At 43.4% G+C, this 18561-nt stretch overlaps 1 long non-coding RNA gene across 4 annotated transcripts in view; it reads left to right on the top strand.

The window, feature by feature from the left end:
- LOC146831013 (uncharacterized) overlaps positions 1-18561 on the top strand; it is a 121540-nt gene that overhangs the window by 36165 nt on the left and 66814 nt on the right. Inside the window, exon 3 of one of the 4 annotated variants that reach the window (XR_014961513.1) lies at positions 11558-11650. The exons of the other annotated variants lie outside the window; for them this stretch is intronic. This is a non-coding gene — a long non-coding RNA (uncharacterized LOC146831013). The remainder of the gene's footprint in view (positions 1-11557; positions 11651-18561) is intronic. 4 annotated transcript variants of the gene reach the window in all.

Here is an 18561-nt window from a genome sequence, read left to right as displayed (position 1 = left end):
AAAATAACCCTGTGACAACGTGGGATTCACAACAAGGCGGTAGCATGCGATAGTCTTCCGAAACCGCGGACAACTTCTGCGATAAAATGAGCTCGATTGAGATCAAAACACAAACCACAGCACCAAAAAAACTGCGATGGGCCAATGCGTGATGAGGAAATCAGCGATAAGCTGCGCCAGGCCTGCAACACACACCTGGCGGGGGGAAAAATCCCCATAAAAACAGAAAAAACACCCACACACAAACTGACCTACACCCATGCATCATGGAGGCAGCCGGAGCAGGGGCAGAGGATGAGCGCAACCCCACATGCACCCCGGACGACCAGCCAGGGAAATCGGGGACAGGGAAGTGCAAGGACAAGAAGACGAGGAAGACAAAGTTCAGTCCGCAGGCGAACAGGATCATAGTCACGGAGGTGATGGAACACCATCAACAACTCTTCGTCACCTCCAACGTGTCATTGGGCACCAAAACTGGAATATGGCGGGACATCGTCGACAAGGTGGATGCCGTCAGAGAGCACAAGCAGACAATGGACGAGGTCAAGATGCGATGGAATGACATCAAGCGGAAGACCAAGGAGAAACTCTCCGCCAACCAGAAGGCAGCAACGCTGACCGAAGGTGGGGCCCAGCGCCACAGCTGGAGCTGGATGACATGGAGGAGCTGGTGTCGACAGTCATCAGTGTGGAGATTGTAGCCGGAGTCGGGGGACCGGACACTGCTCGACAGGACACAACACAACTGCAACAGGGTGAGTGACCCCAGGTACCCTTCGTCTTCCTTGTCTTCTTGTCCTTGCCCTTCCCTGTCCCCGATGTCCCGTGCTGGTCGTCCGGGGTGCTTGTGGGGTTGTGCTCGTCCTCTGCGCCTGCTCCGGCTGCCTCCATGGTGCTTGGGTGTAGGTCAGTTTGTGTGTGGGTGTTTTTTCTACTTTTATGGTGACTTTTTCAGCCTGCCAGGTGTGTGTTGCAGGCCTGGCGCTGCTTATCGCTGATTTCCTCATTGCGCTTTGGCCCATCGCGTGTTTTTTGGTGTTGTGGTTTGTGGTTTTATCTCCGTCGTGGTGGTTGTATTGCGGACATTGTCCGCAGTTTCGGCAGACTATCGCTTGCTACCTCTGTGTGGTGAATTCCACGTTGTCACAGGGCTATTTTCCCACTATAGGCTGCGATATTGAAAGTTGCGTTACGCTACTCTTGCGGTAGCTATCACACGTTCTTGTGAATATACCCCTAAATGTTAGTAAATCTGGGCCAAAGTGTCTAGGAAGGAAAATGTCTGTGCTCTGTACTGAAAGATGAACACTATTCCTATGGCGCATTTGCTGCTCCCTGCTCAGGCCATGAGGTCTGCTTCTAAACTATTCTTTCTTTGTAGCCTGCCTGGAAATCTTCTGGTTCAACGTGCGAATTGCCCATAGAGTACTGGAGATCAAATGATACCAGGGAAAGGAAAAGTCCTAGAAATCGATTTGAGCCCCTGAAAAAATTGTCCTCTTACACCCATCCTTCCCAGTGAGCCCATATTGGTGCCCCCGGTGTTCAAGATTAACAAGCTGAGCGAGAGGAAGGAGCTCTGCTGAAAGTGTCTATAATCTTGGCCTGTAAAAAGTTCACACCATACCTGCCCAGTGATCGCCCACAGCAGTAGACCGCCCTGCTGACAAAAGACCCATATTATCTTTATGACTTACGGAAGACCAGTGTCACAGTGCAGGAACCAACCAGTTACATCCAATTGGGGGGCACAAACAGTTAATAAAAGTTGGATTTCCAGTGCACTATCAGGGTAACTTGACTGGGCAATGATGAAAATTGATATGCGCACTATCCGTGTTGTACGCTGTGATACGTTTGTAGTGTGCTGCTGGGGTTTCACTCTCTGGTCTAGAGTGTAAAGATTCAAATGTGTCAAGCGTCTCCTGGAGTAGGGGATGTCCCCCTGCGCACAACGTAAGCCCCAAAAGGGGTTAAGCAGATCAATAGTTAGTACACGATGGTTAGATATATGGTGAAAGATAGTCGAAGACTATGTTTTGATGATTAGTTTGCCGATATTTAATTCATCATATCGCAAAAAGTTCTTCAATGAATATTCAAAATATTAATCCATTGGTTATGGTGAATCTTGCCCAATGCATTTCGGTCCTTATAGGACCTTCATCAGGGGACATTTCTACAAAAAAGTACAAAGCAACGAATCAGGAAGGAACCAAAACATAGCAGCTTATATCAATGGTGATGTCATGATCATGAAAACGTAAAAATACAACTAATCAAATACGAGTGATACATATCCTGAAGGAAAAAAGCTGGTAAAATAGCTAACCAGGGGCCATATGTAGGTAAAACGTGTTTTGCGATTCTCAAATTGCAATTTTTAGGGAATCGCAATTAGAGAATTGCAAAACGCAATGTAGGTAGGATTAGCAAAATATTTTGCGATTCCCACCTATTCCTTATTTGCGAATCCCAAATTGAGATTCGCAAATAAGGAATACCTTGCCATTCATTCCTATGGGCTAGAAGGCCCATAGGAATGAATAGGAAGACATTCTCAATTTGCGATTCTCAATTAGAGAATCGCAAATTGAGAATGCAATTTCAAGGTTGCAAGGGTGTCAATAGGACACCCTTTTGCACCCCTGAAATAAACATGTGTGCACATGTGGCGCACATACATGCGCTAAGGGCATGTATGTGCGCCACATGGCACTTTGAAAAATGCAAAAAAGTGCATTTTTTTAAAGAAATCGCAAATTACCACCAACCTGAAGTTGGTGGTAATATGCGATTCCTTAAGCCAAAATTGCACAACTTGGGTGCTTCCTACATTGCATTTAAGGAATCGCAATTTGGGATTCCTTAAATACATTAGCAAAATAAGGAATCGCAAATTTTGAGATTCCTTATTTTGCGTGTGGGTTTTTGTATGCTACATAGCACACTGCCCAAATTGCGATCGCCATCGCTCATGTACTTTGTCTTCACATTACTGGTTGCACCTTGACGTGTCATTCAGACTTGAGTTTTATTATGAGCATCACTCACATTATTATCTTTCTTAGTGAGCTATTTTACCAGCTTTTTTCCTTCAGGATATGTATCACTCGTATTTGATTAGTTGTATTTTTACGTATTCATGATCATGACATCACCATTTATATAAGCTGCTATGTTTTGGTTCCTTCCTGATTCGTTGCTTTGTACTTTTTTGTCGAAATGTCCCCTGATGAAGGTCCTATAAGGACCGAAATGCATTGGGCAAGATTCACCATAACCAATGTATTAATATTTTGAATATTTATTGAAGAACTTTTTGCGATATGATGAATTAAATATCGGCAAACTAATCATCAAAACATAGTCTTCGACTATCTTTCACCATATATCTAACCATCGTGTTCTAACTATTGATCTGCTTAACCCCTTTTGGGGCTTACGTTGTGCGCAGGGTGACGTCCCCTACTCCAGGAGACGCTTGTCACATTTAACTTGACTGGGCTCCAGACCCCAGCCTACTGCAGACGTGGGTGTTTCTAAGGTGAAAATGAAGCAGTAACCGAACCCATTGACGTACAGGTTGCCTTGTACACTTTGGTGAATAGATACGTACATAATGTAGCTCCGTTTTTATAAATTAAAAGAACTAATTGTGTAAAGAGTTTTAGATGCACCCATAGGTTCTCAGAAAGGGTCTTAACTGGGCAAATCAGTTGGCCTATGGCACTTTCCAGATTAATTAACATGATTGGGATATCCCCTGATGTTAAGTGTACATCTTCCAGCTGTAAACCCCCCATATGGTCTGACTTAGCGGTTGCAACAAGTTTACTGATGCAAAATGACCCATAAGAGAAGAGCAAATATGCTGTTTCAAAAAGGAGCTCCCCAAATGCAGACATGGATTTCTTAGTGCTTCCCACTTCTGGCCTTTTGTACTAATATTCCAAATAAAAAATCGTAAATGGTGAATAATAATTATTCTCAATTTGCAAATTATTTTTTGGAATATACTAAAATGTATCCGGTATAACAAATGTATTAGTATTTTGTGAATCTCTGCATTCATGGGTTAGTTCACAAAATACCAAATGGTAGTGGGTCGCAATTCGGCCTATCTCATTATAATTCATGTAGTAGTTTGCAAAATGCGACCCACTAGGATTGGTTAGAGTTACAGCCATGGTAGACTGCTGGAGTCAGCAGACCACCATGTTTATGATTGCTTTTAAATAAAGCAATCTTCTTTTTTTTAGATGCAGCTCATTTTCTTTAAAGGAAAAAAGGAGGCATTAAAAATAAAGAATACATTTACATTCATTTTTTAGGAGCAGGCAGTGATCCCATCCACCACTGCCTGAGCCTAAAAATGTTTTAGTTCACATTTAGAAAGGGGAAGGTGGTCCCTTGGGGTCTCAACTAGAAACCGCCACATAATTTTTGTGGGCAGCAATTATATTAGATTGGTAACAAAGTAATTCTGAACGCAACTCAGGGTTCTTTTCCAACAACACTATTGGCAACACATATTGGGCCACATATATCAAAAAAGCATTTTGCGATTACAGTATAGCGATTTTCAGTGATAGCTATTTGGTAATCGCAAAATGCTATGTATGTAAGGAATTGCCAAAGACTTAGCGATTCCTTAATATTACCAAATAGTGATTTGGTAAATAGGTATACGCTTTTCGGTAATACTTCTACGTTCGTTCCTATGGGCCTAAGGGTCCATAGGTGAGAATGGTTTTGCATTAGCTAATTTGATATTACCTTATTGGTAATCACAAATTAGCTAATGCAAAGCCAAGGGTGCCCAGGGGCCTAAGGCCTCCTGAAGTACCCCCAAAAAAATAAATGTGCACATGTAAAGAGCACACATGCATGCCCTTTGTGCATTTTTCAAAATTTGCACATGGATACCATCGACTTGAAGTCGATGGTCATAGCATTTTCCTAAAAGCAAAGTTTTCATTTAGAAAAATGGTTGTTATAGGTGCTAAGGGAATCACAATTTACGATTACCTATTTGTAGTCACAATTTGCGATTACCTAAAATTGTGACTACAGAGTCTTTCATACAACATGAAAGACTATCTTGCGTTCGCAAATGGCCGAATCTTGCAATTCACATCGTTTGCGAATGCAAACTTGTTTCATACTTATGGCCCTCAGACCTTGCAACACGTTTATTAATGATTTCTAAATGGAGGCCACTTCACCATAACTTTCCCATCTTTTCCTTCTTTCAGCATCATATTTATGAGAACAGTATGCACCAGAGTACGCATATTAACATGCGCTTCCATTTATTTACCTTAACTTGACTAGATAGATGCCAGGCCAATTGCGCGCTAGTACACTGCACCCTTCAGTGCTATTATGTGGTATATGGTAGAGGTTGCCATTGCTTTTTCTGTCATGGCTACGGCATGAAGGGTGGGTGTTGGTGTGACAGATCTGTCCTCAGACTCCCTTCTTGTGCTAATTTTTTGACCACTCCGGAGTGGTTGGCTGTCTTGTCTGTGTTGGAGCTATTACTGAACTTGGTAAGTAGCCAGGTGACATTACTGGCTGTTTATCGGTTAATACAGATGTAGTAGTAACTGATGTTTGATAACTCTGCATAAGATAGGCTCCAAAGCCACACTTTTGCTGCCAATATGAAAGTGACAGGCCGAGGGGAAGGACCGTGGCTGCTGAGGCCAATGACGAGCCTTAGGAAATAGTTAGAGGGACCTAGTGTACGATTCTAAAAGGGGCCAGGGCCCATTCTTCTACTGGTATGTGTGATATCTAGATCTGTGCTTAAAGGGTTAAAGGGGTTCACACTCAGTAGCACTCACTTTGATGGGCTCAGAAAGTGCCTATTTTCCTGAGTGTGCGACCACACTTGAAGGGCCTGGTGCAGTTTGCCTCCCCCGTTTACAGGAAGGGTCTTTGATAGCAGATCTAAGTATTTTTCATTGGAGGTGGCACTACATTAGAGGAGTCGGGGTGGCAGCACTAATGCACTTCAGTACCTACTGTGTCCCTTGTTCCTTTACTACTCCCAGTAATAAGCAGCAGTGGAAAAGAGAAATATCAAACATGCACTGGGGGGACATTAATCAGCATTAAAAACACTTAGTAGGTGAAAAACATAGACAGGATAAAAACAATGAAAACCTAAACTTTGCTCTTGCTGATGCTCAAAACCCCACGAATATCTACACAAAAAATCTATACAAAAGCCTGGGATTTAATCCCTGCTGTCAACCAGCGCATTTCCAGCAACAACCTGTCTCCACAAAGCAGCACTCTAGTCCAATGTGCCACCTCATGCTAGCTCCAAGACCCGTCAGCCTTACTTTGGCTTCTGAGGGGTCCCTCATAGAGAAAGGAAGGACCTGGGACACACGCAGACCCCTGGCAGTACTGCCTCTACCAAGGCAGCCTGAGTTAAATAAATACAGGAGGTGCACAGGCACACTGCAGTACACACCCACCCAGTTGACTGCAGGATGTAGACAACAGACCACAATCATGACTGAGAATAAGCAGACTGCAATGGCTGCTTCACTTTCCGATTCCAACCATTCATTACAGAGCATTTCTTATCTTCAGCTTAACCGGAGTCCCAAACGTGTTTGGGCCATGGAGAGTTACACTCCCAAACCCGCATCCTAACACTGACACCGTGGAGATCGGACACGGTACAAATAACGGGGCCCTTAAGTTGAACCTCTAAGTTCAAGCTTTCACCCACAGCCTTGAAATTCCATATGGCTTAGACTATACCAATCATCCGACAGACATGAAGCAGCGACAGGCTTGCATGCCAGAAGAGGAGAAGCACGTGTTAACTATCTGGATTATATTTTTATTATTTTCAAACATTGAAGTCACATATTTCGGTAAGTCTACAATACAGCCATCTATCAAGCATGTTCATGACATCAAAAGAATAATTCAGTCACAGTAGTTCCAAAGATTGTGCCATATTCTGTTGCAGTTCCATTTCCACAGTTGGGGAAAGACACAGGTCCCCCCGATACTCATTCCACTTGCCCCATTTTTTGTCCCGTTTCTTGGGACACCCTCTTGATTTAAAAGCTTCCTTCTCGGCTATCATGCACTTGTCTAATTCCTTTGCCAATACCCGATGAGACGCTCCCCACTTTTTGCCGATTTCACGTTTCACTAGAGTATAGGCCAATGTGGTCAGTTGTTGTTCCACCTCCGTGAGGTCAGCATCTTCCCATATGTTAAGTAAGCCAAGCACGGGCGTAACGAACCTTGAGGGGGCCTCCCTGCAAGGCACCTGGGGGGGCCCCCTCCAGGCTCCATCAGGAGCCCTGCAGCCAGAGTGCTGTGCTGAGGGGGCCTCCTGGAGCTTGGGGCCCCGCGCCCCGCAGGGGCTAAGGGGGCCTGTGTTTCGCCACTGAAGTCAAGTTGTGGTGTAAGGGTGAGTGCCTTCCCAAGTGCCTCCCGAATGTGTGTTGTGGCTCCGTCCCATATGGGTCATATAATCGGGCAGTCCCAAATAGTATGTAAGAAGGTTGCTTCTTGGTGGCAGCCACGAAGGCATAGCTTGTCCGATCTTGAACCTATTTTCGCTAGTGTAACCCCAGTGGGATAGGATCTGTGCAAAATTTTTAGTTGGGTAAGGCGGAAACAGAGAGTAATAGCCACCTCCCTCGGAGCTATCAGGATTTTTGAAGATTAGGCATCAAATGTAATAAATGAGTGATCTTCTTATACATTCTTCAATCCATATGATTGTTATTTAACAATCACAAGAGCTCTATGGTTTTTAATTAAAGGTGTTAAGTATTCACATAGAGAAACATTTGACTAACTGTGGAGCTGTAGGCCCAAACTCCTCTCAAATACATCTCTTTCACCTCCCCACAGTCAACCCACTACAAGAATTAGGAATAACCTAGGGGACTGAAGCTGCAGGGCCCTGCTATATTAGATGTAGGCTGTAGGCTCACATGAGACTCTCCTTCATCCTAGGGTCCGCTGCAGCACCAAGCTGGCCAAGGAAGGCATGCATCTGATTGATGTTGGTCACGTGGTACTCATGATAGCATGTTGCACAAGAGGTCACACAAAACGTGGGGTAGCAGCACAAAGAGGACTCTTCCTTACTGCACGAGGCATTTATAGGTCACTGCTGCCACCTCCCAATCTGCAAGAATTGCTTTCCTCTGATGCCAATGTCTAGTGGGCACAGGAAATGACATCACAGTTGAATGCCCTGAAGAAGAACTAAAAGGTCACCCTGACAGGCAGGTAATGAATATGCTGCAGGGAGAAGGGGTCCAAAAACGAGCTACTAGAACCCACCACAATGATAATCACTATCATAGGACAAGCTAAAGAAAACTATGATCCCAGCTGCATTGAGAGACTCCTAAAATCACTGGCAAGATTGGCAATGGAAGTGTCCATCCTTGGGAACCCTAAGGTAGTAGTAACCTGTGGATGTAGACAGACCCTGGTCTCTGCACTGACTCTCTGAAAGCACAGTCCCACCATTACTCTGAGGAGAAAAGCTCAACTCTGCACCAAAAATACACACTACCCTCTGCCTGTGACAAAGACAAATTTAGATCTCCCAGTAAGCCAGGGGGTGACAAACAACCTCAAACCAGTGATAAAATATTAACCTTCCACCGACATTGGCAAACTGATGCTTTAGCAAACTCAGGGGCTCTATACAGGAGGCATGCAAAATTCTATGCAGCATGGAACAGTGGCATAGCGTCCAAATAAAGCTCACTTGTTTAAAGTTAAGGCAAAATATAACATTCCGTTCCGCTAGTACCCTTTTGGCTTAATCACCAAAAGTCAGATCACAGCCCTCACTTCCAGAGATGTACCTCCAAAGCCCTTACTATGGACACAGGTTATACTCTCACCTGACTTCAAATCTCTGGCACCTATTTTTCCACCAGCCTTGGCCTTAAACCATAGGACCTTCTTGACAAACATTATTCTTTCCATCATCATTTTGGGTGGCATCGGTGATGACCCACAAAGCACCCACTTCAGATCGCGGGATGCTGCACTTTAATGCGGGGACTGTAGCCTCCTATCAAACATTGTAGGTGGCTTGCAAGGCTTACATGAGGGGATCCCTAATGAGAGATGCAGCATATATGAAAGGAGTAGCAGAATTCCACCACAGGAAACTAGAACTTGAGGTGAAACGGATCGGATCGACTTTATGCTGGTGCCTCAGACACTTCATCCTGACTTACCTAGTGAAAGCAAAACAAAACCTCAATCTTCTATTGACAATGAAAGTGGAATACGCCCCACTGCATATTAAATAAACACACTATGAAAAAGAGGATAAAGCAGGTAGGTTTCTGGCCTAACAACTGAAACAGAGATAGGCAAGGTCAATTATGCCTGCTATCAAATATTCTCGAAACCAGCGATTTACACACCAGACAGCTATTACTGAAGAGTTTGCTACATTTGTTCTGCCTTACACTCCTCTGAGGTTGTTGCGTCAGTCAAATGGGAGCGAAGTTTCCTTCATCATCTAAACTTACTCCTCTTACTCTAGACTTGAGAGATCATCTTGACAGTAAAATATTGGAAACCAAAATAGCAAAATCCACTTAAAACTACAAATACAGAAAAGGAACTAGAAAAGGACAGCATTCCAAAATAATTTTACAAGATTTTTGATCCTACTGTCGTACCTATTCTACATAAAGTTTTTAGAGAGGCAAAAAGAAGAAACTTACTATTGCAGGAATTCAGCAAGGCCAACATCTCTCTTATCCTCAAACCATGGTTTCATTGCTCATTTCAAAACAAAAACCCTAGCAAAAATCCTAGCCAGCAAGCTAAAGCGGGTCATACCATTTTATAGAAAGAATAAGGGCTTTGTACCAAATAGATCATCCAAAAACATATTTGTACATAATCATGATAATACAATGATCATATCATTAGACATGGTGAAGGCTTTTGATCATGTGTAATGGGGCTAACTGTACCTAACCTTAGAAAGAGCTGGCATTGGCCAAAACTTTATGAACAAAATCAGCTGGCTGTACATTGGACCAAGTGCCTCTGTCAACTGAAACATTTCCATCCAGAGGCTACAGCAAACATGGAAGCACTCATCAGGGAATTTCAAGTGTCACACTTGCCCTTTCTTTTAGTTCGTAAGCCTGTTGCAGCTGGAATAAGACGTCCTGGGGAGATGAAGGGTATTACCACTCAAACATGCAAGCTAAAATGAATGCTGCATGCTGATGAAGACCTGTTGACCAAAAGAAACCTTAATTTGTTACTGTCATCTTTGATGGCTTTGATGATTGAACTTTCAACCTACTCTTAATATAAGATGATATTTGAGATAAGCACTCCTCCAAAAGATAAAATAACATTCAAATAAAAGTGGGTTTCTGAAGCACTATGCTATAAGGGCATTGTATTGAGAGTGACTTTAACACCATGACAAGGACAACGTTGATATACTGCTAGAAAATACTGTCACTGTGGGGAAAATTGCAGACTGTCCAAATGGAAGTTGCACCCAGATTTACCTATGTGTTTGGAGCACTCCGTATTTGTATTTTCCGTCTACTGCTTACCTAGATACACATTGTCATGAAGCAAATTATTTGGGGTGAGCATAATTCAAGGCTGAAAATGTCAAAGCTTTATGTCTCAACATGTTGAGAGCTTCAATTGCCAAACCTAGAAACTCGTTGAGGGGCCCAACACATCTCCCAAATGGCCTACCACTTCGGAAGTAAACTGGAGACTCCTGACTAGAGTGTCCCATATTTGGGGAACTAATAGACTGTCAGGATTTCGGGTCAAGAACAATCAGGGAGCAATACGAGGATATTTTTGTTCAAATGCAGTCCTATTCAATTACTCCGCAAGCATACACAATAAGGCTGCCTCCCAACCTGTGGTATTAACAGTAACAGTAGTTGCTACAGACAGGAAGGGGATTGGAAACTAGGTAAGAACTGCATTTGGGAATGACTAGGGTCCTAACCACAACACTGGAAGGACTTCCTACATCAGGAATCTAGTTCTGGGGCAACAGTAATAGGAAATATTTATAACCATATGCACACATATTTGTTTTGCTGGTAATGTTTCACTGTTGGATTGGGTCCTGTTTGCTCTTTTTACCTCTCACTCAGTCTTGCATTTACCCACAGAGAACTTTTCTTGTTGATAGTATGCCCTTTTTAGGTCGAGCCTAGACACTGCAAGCTGACAGGTGATATGTTGTATGTACTTTGTGGGGTCTAACTCCTCCCACCGCTTTGGATTGGCTAATGGTTGGTGCATGTCCCACCTTAAGTTAACTCCCAAGGAGTATTGCCGCGGGAACGAGCGATGCACTTGCTGCTTGTTCTTTTTTGTTTTATTTAAATTACGCTTCTCTCCCTGTGCCGTCTTTGCCTGCCCACCACTACCCCTCTGAGTTTGCTGCTTTTAATTTTCAGCGCGCACACACCACTCGCAGGACACTGCTTTGGTAATGGTACCCGCTCCTTCTTTTTATTTTCAGCGCACCATGCCCGCTTTCACTTTCACTATACTGGACGCACACACCACTCGCGGGACGCTGCCCTCTTTGAGGAAGAGCTCAGGGATGCAGAAGGTCAGTGTGTATGTGATGATCGCATTTGTCCTGCATTCATTGTAACATGGACCTTCTTCAAAGCCACTCCCGCAACCCTCGCAGAATGTTTAAAGCTCAACTTTCAGTGCTCTTTGACTAGAAACTAACTTCAGCTATGCACACAGCTATTGTTTTTAAACATGCGTTTTTGAAAACTGAAAAACACACTGGTTGCTTTTATTGCTATGGCTCAGAAACCAACTCGCAACATTGACGGCATTATTTTTTCTTAACAATAAATACATGGGAGAACCAATGCCGAGACCCTGCCCACACCCCCGTTACCACTGCCCAGACATAGCAAGCAGGAACAGCAGTGCCAGCACTACCATGCCATCATAAGCACTATTATCAATTTTAGAAACAGTGATCCTTTTTTTGTCTTGTATAGCACGAACACAACCAAAAGATATTGACGCACTTTGCAGATACATTACACAAGGATACGTTAATTTTTTTCATAAGCCCTCCCAAAAACTTTTTTGCACTCAAATATTTATTTCACCCTTCTCTCCCTTCATTCCCCATTCTCCTCATTTCTACTGTCTTCATTCTGTCCATGCTTCCATCCTTTCCTCTTCCCCCTCAATCCTTCCCCATCCCTTCTTTACTTCCCTCATCTAGCCTTTCCTTTCTCTCTCACCATCTAGCTGTTCAGCACCCTCCACACCTCACTTCCCTTTTCAGGTACAGATCACAGTGTGCGGGCTCAACCAGCTGGTCACAGCAGCATTCAGTTGGTTCAGGCGACGACCCCTTGGCCAAAGCAGTCCTGGCAGCACTCCTGGCATATGGGGTTGCTGGAGGACCCACGATTTGGGTGAAAACTCTCCTTAAGCGATCAGCTTCACTACGGTGGCCCCTCCTGGCATATGGGGTCGCCGATTGCAGCAGTCACAAGTCCCATGCTCCTGGCCCAAAATCAGTTCACTGGTGACCCCCTTTGGCATATGGGGTCACCGCGGTACAGTGATGCAGCCTGGTGCTTCCTGCACAGTGCTTCTGGTATGGCTTAGAATGAGGCAGAGCTCTCCTGGCATACGAGGGTCACAGAGACAATAATGCACACAGGGCTCCCCTCTGGATCTCGCTCCCCCCAACACTCTCATCTCCCTCACAGGGCACATTGGTCTTGACAAGCAGGCAGGTGATGGTGCTCCAGGCTCCAGGGCAGGTGATCTTGGTGTCCTGGGTGATGTCCCCTCACCCAGCAGGGAGACTAGCAGGCCTCGGCTCCCAGTCCTAGGCACAGGCAGACATGTTGCAGAGATTCCCTTTCTCACACAGCTCCTATGGCTGCTTGGCAGATGACACATTTTTAGGGATTCAATCTCCCCTTCTTATAGTCCTGTTCCAGACACCAAATGTAATTTAGGCTCTGAGTCTTTGCTTTGAATTTTTATGTTGGGGTTATGCATCTTTTGAAGTGGACACTTCTCTCTTTCTTCCTCCCTCATATAGGATGCCTGTCACAGTAGCCATGACTCCGAAGCTGATTGTCCACAACACAATTCATTAAAGTGACCCGAGTTCACACCAGGATGTCAGCCACAGTGATATGTGCATCAGAAGGTTAATCCAAGACCCCCAGTCCTACTCTTTATGATACACTTTAGCTCCATCTCTGTTCTTGAAATGTGCCCAGGCCCCTTCCTTTTGATCTATCACTGAATCAAAGACCAGTCTTTTGAAGTGTAAAGGGAGTCTCTTCCTTTTGTTTTCAGTGTGTGTCTCACCCAGCTCAAAGGAATACAGCAATACGCAACTCTGTCTAGAGGGATTCTTCTCATCCTCATGTCTTCACCAGGCAGGCCTGAGCCTCCATATAATGTACCACTGCAGGCAAATTTACTCAGTGACCATTCATAGCACACTTTTGGTTCAGCACTGTTACCTCTATGCACGGTACCCTTACATGTACACATGCATTTAGTATACACACAGTCTGTGCATACTGTTCAACGCTGAAGCTTTTCTATCTTTAAGCAGAGTGTGTTATTTACAAACACACACTGCCAGCGCACACACTCACCATGAACGTTCTACTGCATAAACACTTTACCCTTTTCATGTATTGCACTACACACAGGCACACAAACACCCTGCACATGCTTTAATTACGCATGCACTGCACAGCACTACATCTTTCATGCCATGTAGTCCTGCTTGCATACCCTCACGTCGTTCTATGGCCCAAACCAATATCTCCAGCGGACCTAATTTCTCTCCCTCCGTCCACTATTCCACCTGTACCTAAATCACTCGATACCCCTAAAATACTCCCATGCACCTCGACCTCAACATTCCCATAGACATTCCTCACCAGAATCCCCTGACCTGTCCCATGGAAAAAATCCTCAAAACCTAACCCCCTCCAAAAAAGTAGGTGCCTAACCATCAATCTGCTTCTGGGGGATGGAGATCCCCAGGAGGAGGACACTACTGTTAAGAAGTGAGGCAACTGGAAGGCCTGGAGCCTACGTTTAACTACTGTTATTGTGACAGGACACTATTTTTATTTCTTCCACTCTGAACTTTGGCTTATCTTTCTTTTTTTTGTTGAAACACCTTTATATATACAGGTCTAATATTAGACATGAGTAAATCACAATACAATCTAAATTTACAGTTTGTAAATTCAAGACATAAATGTATACTGGTAAATGAAGCCAATTCAGATACGCAGATTACTTTTTGAACTTGGCGTCTTAGTGCGGAAGGTCCACTTTTTCATAGACTCATTCTTGGGTAGCAGATGCTTATTTACCTATCTTGTGGCTCTGACAGACGATTTATCTCCCTATTTCTGCAATTACACTCACAATCCCCCAATCTCAGGGTGGTTCTAGCAGATCACAGAATACAAGATTCAAAGATAGCCTTTAAATTACATATTATTACGGTTGATCTTACTTTTCAAGAATCATCTAACTCCACCATCACCTCTTCCCTCACATTCACCCTCTATTTCTCACTTTTTGGTAGATCGCATCTCTCCCTTACACGCTGTTCACCCCTGCAGAAAAGGACACTCTTTTATCTACGTAGCCCATTATATATATATCTATATCTATATATATATTCACTGAAAAAACCATAGGTTTCACACATGTTATAGTTAGCTGGACATTTCACTCGTAAAAAACCAATGAAATTCCCCCGTTATAGTTAGTTCAGCTAACTATAACTCGCGCGCCCGCAATCCACTGCTGATGACGTCACATATTACATCACTCATGACATGGTCAGTGACATCACTGATGACATCTCAAATGGCATCACTGATGACATCACTGATGAAATCATCCATTGAGTATGTGTTTCTGAACAATTTTAATATGTTTAATATATATAGAGAAAGGCCTGTTGAAGAATGAGTGGGTGTACAAGTGTGTAAATGGATGATTTTCTGTGGTGCGTAACTGACTCTATAAGTGAGTGCTTGTCTCAGTATCTGTATGGGTTCCTGAGTGTTTGTGTGGGTAGGGTGTGTGTTACTCTGTGACTAGATGTGTGAGTGGGTGATTCTATGGGTGCATGGTTTTAAGAGTGCATCTGTGATGGATTGTATGGTTGAGTGAGTGTATGTATGGGTGTGTTAGTGAGTGAATATATATCTCAGTGGTACATTTGTTACTAACTACATATTTGAAAGGCAGTATATATGCGTGTAAGAGTATATAAGTGGGTAGATGTGAGAGTGTGTGATTGTAAGAGTGACTGTATGGATGAGTGTGTGCTTGTATCAATGATTCTATAAGAGCGTAAGAATGTGGTACTATTTTTATGAGTAAGTGAACTTGAGTGTGTATAACCGCATAGGTGAGTAAATGGGAGTGTGATTATTTGCATCACTGACTAGGTGTGAGAGTACCTCTATGGATGATTGGTGGTGTGTGAGTGTCTATATAGGTGTATAAATGCATATGATAGTCTTGTATGGAGTGACTGTAAGTATGAGTGACTGTACAGTTGAATGAGTGGAGGTGTATGTAGACCTAAGAGTTAATAAGTGGGTATGTAGTTATTGGTATTGCAGTATGTATGGTTTTGAGAATGGAACTCTGAAATTTTGAGTCGGTGTATCAAAGGTTATATTAGGGTGTGAGAAGATGTGGTAATTTATCACATGGATGACGTCATCAGTGATGTCATCAGTGATGTCATTTGAGATGTCATCAGTGATGTCATGAGTGATGTCACTGACCATGTCATGAGTGATGTAATATGTGACGTCATCAGCAGTGGATTGCGGGCGCGCGAGTTATAGTTAGCTGAACTAACTATAACGGGGGAATTTCATTGGTTTTTTACGAGTGAAATGTCCAGCTAACTATAACATGTGTGAAACCTATGGTTTTTTCAGTGAATTTGCAAGGTTTTTTAAATGCTAATTCCTAACTATATCGTGTGGGTTAATAACTCTTTATTGTTTGGTTTAAAAAACCATTTACAACAACATGCTAAAAAATTGAGTAATCAAGTTAACTATGATAAAAGTTTTAAAACAATTAATCAATAAGATAAAATTCAATAATTGTAAAAGTCTGGTAATATTCTAATGCAATACATCACCCTGGATTTCATGTAGTTTCTGATTTGGATAAATCGTCTTTTAGTTCAAAATCTCTACTCTGGCTAGAATGAAAGTTTGGCTTCAAGAAGTCTTGACGCTTTATGAACAAATTTCGCAAGCCCAATATTTAACTTGGTGTTAACAGGGTTGAGGGCAGCCATTATTGCTTGATGGCAGGAGCATACACCCAACATAATACATTGGCCTCTCAGCAACTGCCGTCTGGCTTGAAGTAAGGCTGGGCATGCACAAACAATATGTTCCATTGATTCAGTATGATATCCGCACAGCCTGCATGCAATGCTACTGCCCGACCGGCGCCATAGCGGGAGATTCTTCAAAAAGGGCCATTCTCCCATCCTCAAGGCTAAAAACTTATGTTTCCAATAAAGTGCATATGTGCTAGACAGGTAGGGCAACTGGACACCCACTTCGTAATTGGCAATTACCGCCTAGGCATGTCCCCTCTTTGATAGTGTTGCCCTGTCTGAATGGAAGGACCACAACCTAACAGATTTCTTTATAACAGATTTTAACACCGATGGAGAGGGATTTGAGTCCCATAGGTCTTTTACGCCTAACAGCTGTAAACTGTAATCCAAGAGTTGTCGGTGCTTTTGACTTGTAGGCTTATTCTGTATTTCCTGCCAGAGTCGGGCCTCCAAAGAACCCTCCCTGGCCTGGCGCAGTCTATGGCACAATTTAACAAAAGCACCTGCCTCCACGCCGAGGTGATCTTGAAGTCCCAGTTCTAGTCTCACCTGGGCTGGCGATGCAGATTTTGGCAGCCGAAAGGCTCGTTTGAAGATTTTTGTAATTAATTTATTTATTAATGTACTGGTTGAGCCCTTGGTAATCTTGTGACCATATGTCAATGAGTTAATTGCTTTGGCTTTCATTACTTTCAGCATAGGTGTAAGGCTGGGACCTAATAGCTGGTTTGTCAATTTTGCGGCGGCCACCTCTAATGAAAGTGCTTTTATTTGTAATGCTTCCTTGTGCTTACCAAAGGAGCCACTTGCCTCCAGAAAGATGCCCAGATATTTATAACTGGGAGTTGAGTCCAGCTTTGTTTTATTAAAGTACCACCTTTCTATTGTCCTTTTTTGCTTCCCAAAGGAGATAGTTTTGGTTTTTGACAAGTTAAGTTCTAGATGGTTTTTTGTCGAATATGACAACAATTCGTCCAATAACCTCTGTAGACCCACTTTTGTGTGGCTTAGTAGCACCAGGTCATCGGCATAAAGTAAGTTGGTAATGCGGGTCCCATCAAGTTTAGGAGGGTGACAATTTACTCTATCAAGTGCTGGGGAAAGGTCTGATATGAATAGGTTAAACAGGAGTGGAGCCAATACACATCCCTGTTTAACACCAGTTACAGTATTGATCTTCCTGGAGACATGACGGCCTTCGCCCAGCTTGATTTTAATCCATGTTTCGGTATGAAGCTGAATTATTGCCTGTAGAAGAGACTGTGGTATTCCCCATGATTTTAATTTCTGCCATAACAGGCTTCTGGGCACACGGTCGAAGGCTGCTTTGAAGTCTACGAAGCAGCAGTGCAGCTGTATGTGTTGGCATGCTGCTTTATCCATCAAAACTTTTAATGTTAGCAAGTTGGTTATTGTCCCGTTGTTGGCTACGAAGCCCGTCTGATTGAAGGGGAGACACGCAGTTGTTTCAGCCCAGGCCTGTAGCTCCTCTAGTAAGATGTTTGCAAAATACTTGGACTCCACGTCAAGAAGTGCAATCATTCGATAATTTTTTGGCTCGTTTCTCTTTCCGCCTTTATAGATCGGGTGAATGATTGCTCCACGCCAAGATTCTGGGACCGTGTTGTTTAATCTGCAATAATAGAACAGCGGGGTCAAATAATCTGACCATAAATTGATGTCAGATTTAAACATTGCTTGGGGGAGGCCATTCGGACCCAGGGCTCCATCAGCTCTTGCTTTCCTTATGTGGTTTTAAATCTTATTTTTTAATACTGCCGGCAACACCGTAGGCTCTGGTAGGATGTCATTCCGTTCCATAGGGTCCTTTTTTGTTGGGTCATCTAATGGGGTGTTTTCGGGCCAAACTCTCCTCTGGCTCTCTGGACCAGAGAAAAGGAACTTAAAGCTTACTGGGCTGGCAGGGTCGAGACCAACTTTGTTGTCATGAGTGTCTCGAAAATGAAGAGATAAAAACTTGGTCCAGTCTGCTTCACTGATGTTTGCGCTGCCATGCCCAGTTACACCTTGATTACTCCTATTCACAAGGGACCAGAAATGCTTCGGATTAGGATTTTTACTTTCATGGATGAGCTTCAGCC

This window comes from Triturus cristatus, chromosome 5_1 (genome assembly GCF_964204655.1).
Source record: "Triturus cristatus chromosome 5_1, aTriCri1.1, whole genome shotgun sequence".
NCBI classification, from domain to species: domain Eukaryota; kingdom Metazoa; phylum Chordata; class Amphibia; order Caudata; family Salamandridae; genus Triturus; species Triturus cristatus.
This window is presented reverse-complemented; position numbering and strand designations above follow the sequence as displayed.